At 42.2% G+C, this 11,182-nt stretch overlaps 1 long non-coding RNA gene across 1 annotated transcript; it reads left to right on the top strand.

Annotated features, from left to right (window-relative positions):
- Positions 1-3,910: 3,910 nt before the first annotated feature.
- Positions 3,911-5,926, top strand: LOC129172473 (uncharacterized). Its single transcript, XR_008567025.1, has 3 exons — positions 3,911-4,035; positions 4,443-4,600; positions 4,666-5,926. It is a non-coding gene; the product is annotated as an uncharacterized LOC129172473 (long non-coding RNA).
- The last annotated feature ends 5,256 nt before the right edge of the window (positions 5,927-11,182 follow it).

Here is an 11,182-nt window from a genome sequence, read left to right as displayed (position 1 = left end):
TGCTGCACTTATATTTGTTGAATTTTGTTGCTGTAACAGGTAACATTTAAAAAGATTACAACTTTGACAAGTTTAGAAGCTGTGTAATGTTTTGCGGCTCCAGACTTTTTTAAAACTTCCTTGTCAATTTTCCAGATCTGTACTGCCTGTGCAAAAATATTGGAACGCCTGCACAATCTAATACAATATTAATTTCCAGTACAACAGCTCTGCCAGCTTCTACTTTTGGTTAAGCTTCTACGTGCTCAGTTTTTATTTACCTTGTTATGTTTATTGCTGAAGTTGTGGTGGATGGTGCAGGTCTACCGTTATAGTAATAGTAATAATATATAATATTGACAGTGTTGCTTTTGTGGTGTGATGTGTGCTGCGATACTGCCCTCTTTCTGCTCCGTGTTGCAGCGCACCCTGCACGCCTTGTGGAGAACTAATTGGCACACCTGCAGGTCATCAGGATCAAGCCTCTTAAGCCACAAGCGCTTCTTCACCAGTTGCCAGATCGTTGTCACGCATTCAGCGACTCAGGCCCTCATCTGCAGCAGCTAACCAATTGTTCGGCTACTATATTGTGCCTTAATGCCTAGCGCTACTTTTTGTTCCCTGCCCAGCTTACTCCGGCAGTGTAAGTAACCTTTCTTGTTACTCCTTGCCTGCTTGGTTTTCAGCAGAGCTCCTTTGTGCTTACTGAACTGTTACCAGTATTTTCTCTGCTTCTTTTCGGCAACGCCTTTAGTTCTTTATGCCCTTTTTCCCCGTGATTATTCCGGGTGATCTTTTGTTTATATTTTTATTCCTACCTTGTACTTTGTATCCTGTTTTGTGCCATCACCGGTACTGGGTTGGAATAAATACTTTTCCTAAACCTCTCATCGACTCGCGCATCTTGGGATCCAGTCTCTGGCACAAGCCGAACCTAACCAAGCATGGATCTCGCGGAGCTCGATCGCTTCCGCTCCGCCCTATCACACCAGGGGCAGCTAGTGGGCGACCATTCACGATCCTTGAGAGAGATCATGGAGGCACTCGCTTCCATGTCAGCCAACCTCCAATCCCTGGATCAGCGCATGGAACAGGTGCTCTCCTCCAGCTGCGTTGAGAACGCTAGCCTCATCCCCCGGCCTGAACTCATCCAGCGCGGCATCGCGTTCGCCCCCCACCTTGCGCCGAGAGCCGAACATACCCCCACCACCACGCTTCTCAGGTGAAGCCGAATCGTGTGAACAATTCATTCACCAATGCTCCCTGGTGTTTGACCAACAGCCCAACACGTACTATTCAGACCAAGCTAAGATTGCTTTTATAATGAGTCTACTGTCTGACAAGGCAGCGGCATGGGCAGTAGCGTTAAGCAGTAGCGTTAAGCAAAGCTAAGCCTGCCGTGCGCTCCTCTCTCTCCCTGCGAAAAGTTTTTGAGCACCCCATACGGGACAGAGAGACAGGTAGCCGACTCCTAGACCTCAAACAGAAGAATCAGTCCGTGGTGGCGTTCTCCATCGAATTCCACGTGGTGGCGGCAGAGAGTGGCTACGATGACGCCGCTCTACGCTGCATTTTTTGCAAAGCCTTACATGTCCGTGTCAAGGATGAGCTCACCGTTAGAGATGATACAGTTGATCGACCTCCGCCTGGACAATCGCCTGAGGGAAGGGGATCGCGAGCACCGAGAGGAGACAGCCCACGGGGGATCCTCCACGACAACAACACGCCGGACCAGGGTCACACACCTCAATGGGGCGGTTCGGAGCGCCACAGACTCGACTTGGGAGTCCTCCACCGCGACCATCGACGAGCCCATGAAACTCGGGGGTCGCCGTCTCTCCTCGGCTGAACGCTCCCGCCGACGGCGCCGACCACCACCTGTCGAAGAGGCCCAAAAGGCCGAGACGCCGACCCAAGTCACCAGCGGACTCTGACAGCTCGGAGCGACTGGTATCACCATGGGATCGACCCTCCGGAGGGGCTGGATCCAAGTCACCACTTTGTGAGTATGGAGGGGAGCCGTCCAATAAGGCACCTCTCCCGAGTTAGCAATGGCTCCAACTATTGGGTACTATAACGGGGGAGGGAAGGCGCATTCCCATGTTAGCCTTAGTCGAAAACTAAACTTCTTAATTAAATTGTAATTGAGTTGTGCTATGTGTGATATATATTAAATTCATAGAGTATTGGTAAATGTGTTTAGAACAATTCTGGCAATGATTACCTAATTTTAGTGAGTAATGTAAGTAAAGCAACCAAGTAAATTCAAATGTCAAGCACAAGAAAATAATTAAAATCTACTAAATTACTTCATAACAGCAAATGCTACAGATAAATAAAACGTACTTAAAAAATTGAGTAAAATGATGATCCTGCCGATGGCAAAACAATTTAACTTAACAACTTAATTTGTTTATAAATGTAACTTAAAGCTTGGATGTAATTAAGTCAATAATTATTTTCGCAACTGTTATGATTTATGGTAATAAAATTTATTCGATACTGGCAAGTAATTACTTGATGTTGCGGCATTAAATTTTACTTAGACTATTTGTGTGCAAAAAATAGCATTGGGTTTTTAAAGTACATCTTATGAGTTCTTTTTTTCAGTGGAGGATCATCAGAAAGCTGTTTTTCCATTTAGCCACACTAACGATCATGGAGGTATTTGCTTCGGTAAAGCTCCTTTCGTCACAAGAGCCGTTAATTTGTATTTAAATTTTGACAAACCAAAGACAAAAGATCAGAAACACCATTGTCATCTTTAGAAATATGATTGGCTTCTTTTTTCCCCACTGTAATACGTGCGTCCAGGCTTATGATGGTGATGCTATGACAGGAGTCTCCTGTCCTGAATAGCTCACACAGGGTCAAAGTGTTGTTTCAACACTTAGTAGTTTATTATAACTGTTCAATTCAGACTTTATGTATTTATATAAGTACAAATGACCACAAAATACCATAAAGACGATGGCCACACTGTATGAGTGGAGATGTGCCTGGTAAATAAAGTCGTATACAATTTAAATGTTGCCAGTCATAAATAAAACACAAATAGTTGAGGTGAAAGTTGTAACCCCTGAAACCTGGACACTGAATTTATTTAAGTGAAGGAGGACAGATTTCTATTGAATAAAGATATGTATTTGTATTATTTAACTCTGTTAACTTTGCATCTTAAATTAAGAAATAAATCCTTGATCAATTTATTTCCCATCTATTCGCATTACTCTACAACTTGTATCAAATTAAATTCCGATTTCTATTAAATAGTACAAAAATCATTTCACAAAAATAAAAACAAACAAAAAAACTATCCGCCCAAAAGTTTATTTGAAAATAATTATCTATTTGCGGGGAGCCTTTGGAATTCTCGAACGGCGGCCCTTGCCAATATCACTTATCATAAATAAATTGAAAAATCTACAGTTTATCCATGTGGTCGGTATTGGCCAATCTCACCCATGGATGATCGGTATCGGAATCGGCAGCATAAAACCCTTAAAAACAATGCCATTCCATTTCTTTTGTAAGCATATGTAAATCATTGATGGAGGGGGCACCATGTAAAATCTGTGGTTTTGTTTAGTGCTGTATGTAGTACTGTATGTAGTACTGTAGTACTGCAACGTTCCCCAACCAGGGCTGCAGGAAACTTTCAGGTTTAAAATAAGAAAAAATACATTTGCAACTAACTACATATATAAAGGAATCTCAATTTTGGAAATATGGGCCAGTATTTTATTCAAAACATGATATCCCGTTAGAAGTCCCACGGTTTTTGCATGTGTAGCAGGGTACACTCGTCCAGGAGTATGGTGTTGCTCCTGTGATTGAGCTTCCAGCCAATCACCGCTAGGGGACGCCATATAAAGATGGGCCGTGTCATTTCCTCCACATCTTGCTTGTTGGTGCTGAAGCAAGCCCCTTTCTGGTCGCCTCGTGCAAACCCGCTCGTCAGGAATTAAATGAGTGTCCTGGGGGTGTCATTATGAAGTGGGTTTTTAGCTTGAGGCTGTCCCGTGTCCTGAGTCCTCCCAGTGCTGCCAACAACAGGTATGTGGTCCTAGCTTTTGTTTAATCATTGTTATGCCTGCAGTTTCTAGTGTATGCCTTTCCAAATGTCACCACGCGAGGGCAGTATTGTTTGTCTCATTTCCACGTTACGCAATAGTTGATTAATGTTGATAATTGTATTACAGTTAAGAAACAGCTGTTAAAAGCATAGAAAAATACGCCGTTGGTCGTGTTTGCGGATTCAGTTGCTTTTGAACAGACTCATTTGAGAATAATGAGCAGGAAACCTAATTAAAACCTAAACTGTGGTAATGATTGTGATTGTGCCGGCTATTTAAGGAAGCAGCATATGACCATTGAGATACTAAGATGTATTTAAAAGACACTTTGACATTGGCAAAATTCCCGCTTATATGCAAATTTTCACATGTTTACAAACTCACAAGCAATCAGACAGCTGTATGCGCAACATCTACGGCAGCAAATACAACAGGCTGATGTGGACATGCAGTATAAGAACAAAAAGATGGAAGACCTTGCACTGTAGTCCCAAATAAAAAGGACAAAAGGAATACTGGACCTTCAAATCAAGACACTTGAGCAGGTGAGTTATGCCTTCAATGCTGCCTGTAACACAAATTAATTCATTATTCTCCTTTCTTCCCCCAGCGCGAAGAAGATCACGACGAATGATAATAAAGGTATAATAAATATATGGTGACCTGTGTTTCATGTATGCACGGTTTGGGCAACCATACAGATGAAACTAGGCACAGTGAGTAGAAACACTGGCTGTATTACATCTAGAAGAAAGGCTCATTATGTCCTCAAAAATGCAATTTATTTCCAACATACAGAAAAACACTTGATGGCAATAAAAAGTGAGGCGAGGAAATTGTTCAGATAAACTTCATGTCATGAGTCGTGTGCTGCTCTCTGCTGCCATCTAGTGTTCACTCTGTTGCAGCGCTACTAATCATCAGAGGAGTTGCTGCTTGCACCTGCAAGCAAGTCTTTGCCAGAACGTCTTCCTAGTTACACCTGATTCCCTTGCCTTTTGTCCTCCATCTTGCCTCCATTGTCTCTTTTTCCTTGTCCTGGTCGCTTCCCACGCCTACTGTGAGTGTGTTTCATGTTCTCGTGCTTGTGCAGAAGTGTTCTAGTATTGTGTATTTTTGGCTACCTAGTTATGTACTACCGTTTTCCTATCACCCTTTTGGTGTTAGTGATTTTCTGTGTTTTGATCCTTTTTCTCCTAACTGTGTACGCAGTGTTTTTTGTTAGTGACTATTATAGTAGTACCTCGCATAACGTAAACCTCCTTTTACGTAAATTCCACTGAACGTAAAGAATTTATGTAAATTTTTTGCATCGTATTACAAGTACGTAAGGAATTCCATATAACGTAAAGCGTCAAGTCCGTGCAAGCGACAGAGAGACTAACAGAGTAAACTTGGTGGCGCCTTCTGGCTTCACACTCTCATTGGCTGATGATCGGGGCACCGCCTATGGTCTCATCTCATTGGCTGATGATCGGGGCACCGCCTACGCTCTCATCTCATTGGCTGACTTGTCCAGCGCATCCAGTTTGTGTGAGCTCCCTTCCTCATCGTAGTCACCCTTAAACTAGTTCGCACGCATTGAAACCTCTTTTTAATTTGTTTACTTTTATTTGCGTTAAAATGACCGGAGTCATGGGCCCTAAACCAAGTGTAAGGGAGAAGGAAAAAAGGGAAAAGCTGTCGATTGAAACAAAGCAGGAAATGATCCAGAAGCGTGACGCTGGTATGAAATTAAGTGATGTTGCTAGACTATACGGCCGTTCCCCATCGACCATGATACGTTATTTGCCTTATTTTATTTTAGAATGTTACTCTACTATGTTTATGCTGTTTTGTTATATTTTCCCACCATATTAGGTGGACTTTGATTAGGCTATTTACATGTATTTTACGCTTCGTATAACATAAAGGTTCTTGGAACGGACTATTTACGTTGTAGGGGCGTCTACTGTATTACCTTTTTCCCGCGGCTAGGCCCAGTGTTTTTATTTGTTTTTGTATTGTTGTGAACTTTATTAAATCTTTTTTGTTACACGGAAGTTGTCGTTCTGTCCGCTACTTGGGTTCCAACCACGAACACACGTCACCCCGTGACACTTCAAGGTTGTAGGTATCACGACCAAGTAAAAAAAGGTATCTTCAGAACCAGCTTTATTGGCCAAGTATGCTTTCACAAACAAGGAATTTGACTGCAGTTAAATTAAATTAGCTTTCACTCTACATACACACAGACACTTAATTAAAAAGTAACACTGAGATGTGCAAAGGGGTAATAATTGATAACTACAAGAGCATTTTCAGCTAGTGAGGGTGCAAAGGTGTTCCTCCTGAAGTGGGCCACTAGCCTACATAAAGGCCCAAAATGATGGGTTCTTTAATTATGGCGTGCCCGTTACTGCATGAGCTGATGCTGACCTCCGGGGCAGCACGTGGGCTACTTGGAGACAGTGTGCGACCACAGTGTAAATATCTCGATAGATGGATACTTTATTCATCTCGTTTCCTGCAGCTCTGCACAAACCTCACAATCAAATTAATCACTTCATCACAAAATAAAACAACCAAGGCAGAACAGGAGAGAAAAGAAAAGTGAAAAAGAATAAAATGGTATAACTAAATAAATAGAACAGATCACTTCAAATTTGTAGTGCAATAATACATAATAAGGTAAAGTCCAGTTCTGTGTGTTTTTATCGCTCCCCCTCTATTGTGCTGAAAAGTCGCATGGCGTGTGGAAGGTGTGGTATTTCTAATTTGTGGGCTCAAACAGACGGTAAGATATTTTCCACTAGTTGTCTTTATTATTTCACACGTCAAAACCTTGGGGCTAACATCCGGTCTTCAAAGTAAAAGCTCACCAGCAAACATAACGTTACACCACAAATCCCCTTTTAAAAAAAAAAAAACACAACTGACGCTAACCCAAGTAATTCTTATACCTGTTAAACTTCATGTAGCCCAGTATAAACTTCACATTTCACACATTTCTCTCCCCTTCTTTCAAGAAAAAGACTTTTTTTCAGTTTATTTACAAATCCAGTCTCTTGGGTTTTACCACCACTCTACCGAACCTTGTTTTAGTGGGAACTGGTGTGGGGGTGTTTTTTGACCGCTTTGGGAAATCCGGACAGTCCGGTGGTGAAGAGTGAACCCCTCTGAAGATGAAGAGCAGGAAACATTTCTATCAACGTCCCTTTCTGACAATGGAACAAGATGTCGGTTTCTCCTAATAGTACCTTAGCACTGTTCACCAGATACGATTGTGGTGTGGCATGAGCTGATACTACTGCTCCTTCAGTCTTGGTGTCGACAATCCACGCTGGCCGTCCTGCACTGAGTTCACATCCATCCCTCACGTGATATCTCCTGTTGAATGTTATTGTGTGCTTAAACGTCCTCCCTCTATCTTTCTGTACCACAATAGCACCGTTAGGCAACTCAGGGCGAAATAGAGAAGGGTGTTGAGGGACCTGTGTTCAAAGCCTTCGGCCCATAAGCGACTGGGCAGGGCTGTAGCCATTAGCCAAGGTGTAGCTCTGTACAATAAAGCAAGATATGGGTCACTTTCCTTAGCATGCATTTCACTGTTTGAACGTGACGTTCTGCCTGCTAGTAATGTGTTGAAACCCGTGTGTTTTGGAAAAATCAGCAGATTGCTGACCTGCGACTCGTGGCCCATTGTTCGTATAAAATATTTCAGGGATGGCGTGCCTAGAGAATATATATTTTAGGTGCACAATCACATCCTCTGACCGTGTGGGCGTTAATTTGGCAATCTCCACAAATTTGGAGTAGTTGTCTACTACTAATAAGTAGTTAGAAATGTGTGAACCATCGCCAGATGATGAAGAGTCTCAAGAAGTGGACCAGAGAATCTTGAGCATGCTAGATCGTGTTAGCTTGTCACCCGGTGAGTTCCAGGTCCTGAATGAAGAGACAGTTAACACTCTTTGTATGTGCCATGGTATCAGTGCCACGGTATCAATGCCAATGCAGACTCACAAAGCCAACAACAGGATGCTGACAGTGTGATAACTGCAGTGGAAACGCTTTTGTGTGATGAGATCAGACTGGTAAGTCTGTTGCCACTGTGCTGTGGGAGAATTGTATCAGTCACTATGGCTTTCCTTGTAGGCTGCACAGCGATCAAGGAGCTTGTTTTGAGTCTGAACTTGTTGCGGAGCTTTGTAAACATGCCGGCATAGCTTGATCCTGCACAACCACCCAAGGGGAAACCCTGTGGAAAGGTTCAACAGAACTTTGCTTGATCTGCTGGGAACTTTGGAGGACAAGAAAAAGGAGGAGTGGAGGAAATATGTGAGGCCACTTGTACACATGTATAATTGTATGAAAAATTACGTAACGGGTGGCGCTACTTTTCTTCTTATGTTTGGACGAGAACCGCGTCTCCCAATTGATCTTTGCTTTGGTATTAGTCCTCAAGGCCACAACCCCAGAACACATTCCAAATACGGGAGAGACTTAAAGAGAAGACTCAAACATGTTTATGAGTTGGCATCAAGAAATGCTGAAAAGTCGCAGCTATTGAATAAAGGCGGGATGCGAAAGTGGCTGCTCTGCCGTTGGAAGTACAGGTAGGTGATAGAGTCCTGGTAAGGAACTTGAGCCTCCGAAAGAAACACAAAATCTCTGACAAGTGGGAAGCAACTGTTGATGTTGTTAAACAGCCTGATGAGAGCATCCCCATCTATGTTGTCAAGAGAGAGTCCTGCATGGTGACATGTTTCTTCCATGTGGGTTCTTACCTGCATCACCTGGAGAGGACGAGAGGGACAATGAGGTGCATGCCACTATGACATCTGCCCTTGAGGAGACAGACGAAGGAACTCTTGTGGTAGTTGACATGGAATGGGAAGCAACTACACATGGGACACGGGACACAACTACAGATGTCCTATGTATCATCACAATCTTCCTGATGCCCCTGAGTTCAGTTTAGATCCGGTGGATTTGTCAGATGTGGCTACAGTGGCTAGTCCAGCCCTGTCACATGTTAGGCCTCAGAGAAATAAAGTACCACCAAAGTACCTCAGTGATTATCAGCTTGGGTACCTGTATGTCCCCCAACTCAGCAGACATTGTTCCACAGTTTCCTTATGTCTTTGCAACAGCAAATTGCTGGGTCAGTGCAGTCGTTAGCCCGTGGTAGTGACGGGACGTCACATTCTAAGTGGGGGAGGATGTAACCCAGCTGTTTTTGTGTGATTAAAAGAAATGTTATTTTTCTATATGTAATGTTCAGGGTTTAATACCACTGCCTGTTATTGTCACTTAAGTCAGGGGCAGCCGTTACGTCGAACGCGAGCTAAAGGTAGTTTAAGTCGATCGCGTAAGCGTCACTTTGTAGTTGTCACATGACATCAGTCAGCTGACATTAAGCTCCCCTCCTGATTCGCGCTCGTTCCCCCGTTTCAAGCTACACATGAAGACGAAATTTTCATTTTTATTATTGTGATTATGGATGAACTAACTGTCTATATCTATAACTAAAGTTATCTGTTCACTTGTAGCGGCTAGCTACATAGAAGAAAAGTGTATTGTTTACTGCCTTTGCTTCTCGTCATGAACTCTCCTACAGAAATCAGTGTTTTCTACACGCTCGCTTCCTAAACTATTATTTCATGGTGAAATTAAAAATGTGCCCTGTCATGGTCTGTGTGCTGCTTTGCTGCCCTCTTGTGTTTTTTTATTGCAGTACACGTTGGAGACCACTGGTGGCCCAATCAGCACACCTGTCCTAATCAGTGAGGGCCTTCTTAAGCTGCTATCAAGCATGTACTCGTGCCAACTCCCTGCTCTCCTTAGCATTTAGTCTCTAGTGTTGTTTCTGGTCTTTTCTGCTTTTTGCCTCATTATTCCCTGCAGTGGTAAGTGTACCTTGTAATGTCCTCCTTGACTACTCAGCAGTGATTTTTTGTTGTATGTTCCTGCCTATGTTTTTTTGTGCCTTTTTCCCCGTGTAGCATCCGGGTCACTTTCTGTTGACACTTTACCTTTTTGCTTTGTTTTTGTTTTTACATTTTTCTCACATTGTGGTCACCCTTTGTTAAATAAATTATTTATAAGGACTTATTCGACTTTGCATAGTGATTCCAAAACCCGGCATTGCAGAGCCCATTGGTGAAACCTTTTCAATATGTTGCTTTGACTTCGGCTGCATTGTCTTTTGCATCATCATTTTAAATTCTTGCACAGGTAATGTTTGATAGCAAATGCTAACTGGATGTCATACACTAACTGTGTGCCCTAATGAATGTTACCTGGCTAATGTGACATATTACCAGTACTCAGGTTAGGTACACAACTATTTAGTGTGTAATTATCTTTATTTACATATTGAAGTGAATTATGATAGCAACTACTTTGTTTACCTGTGAACTTTGAAAATGTGAATGCGAAATACTAATCGTTAATATTTACAATAGAATTTCGGAGTTTATTGGTTACATTTTGTATGTTATATGATTTCTACAACCCCTGGCAAAAATTATGGAATCACCAGTCTTGGAGGATGTTCATTCAGTTGTTTAATTTTGTAGAAAAAAAGCAGATCACAGACATGACACAAAACTAAAGTCATTTCAAATGGCAACTTTCTGGCTTTAAGAAACACTAAAAGAAATCAAGAAAAAAAGATGTGGTAGTCAGTAACAGTTACTTTTTTAGACCAATCAGAGGGAAAAAATTATGGAATCACTCAATTCTGAGGAAAAAATTATGGAATCATGAAAAAAACAACAACAAAAGAATACTTCAACCCACTACTAGTACTTTGTTGCACCACCTCTGGCTTTTATAACAGCTCGCAGTCTCAGAGGCATGGACTTAATGAGTGACAAACAGTACTCTTCATCAATCTGGCTCCAACTTTCTCTGATTGCTTTTGCCAATTTTTTTTTACAAAAAGTTTGATTATCAAACTTCTTAAAGAAGGTAAATCATCACGCAATGTTGCAAAAGATGTTGGTTGTTCACAGTCAGCTGTGTCTAAAATCTGGACCAAGTACAAACAACATGGGAAGGTTGTTAAAGGCAAGCATACTGGTAGATCAAGGAAGACATCAAAGCGTCAAGACAGAAAACTTAAAGAAATATGTCCTGAA

Source organism: Dunckerocampus dactyliophorus, chromosome 19 (genome assembly GCF_027744805.1).
Source record: "Dunckerocampus dactyliophorus isolate RoL2022-P2 chromosome 19, RoL_Ddac_1.1, whole genome shotgun sequence".
Lineage (NCBI taxonomy): Eukaryota > Metazoa > Chordata > Actinopteri > Syngnathiformes > Syngnathidae > Dunckerocampus > Dunckerocampus dactyliophorus.
The sequence above is the reverse complement of the archived record's forward strand: the minus strand, read 5'-3'. Positions and strand labels throughout refer to the sequence as shown.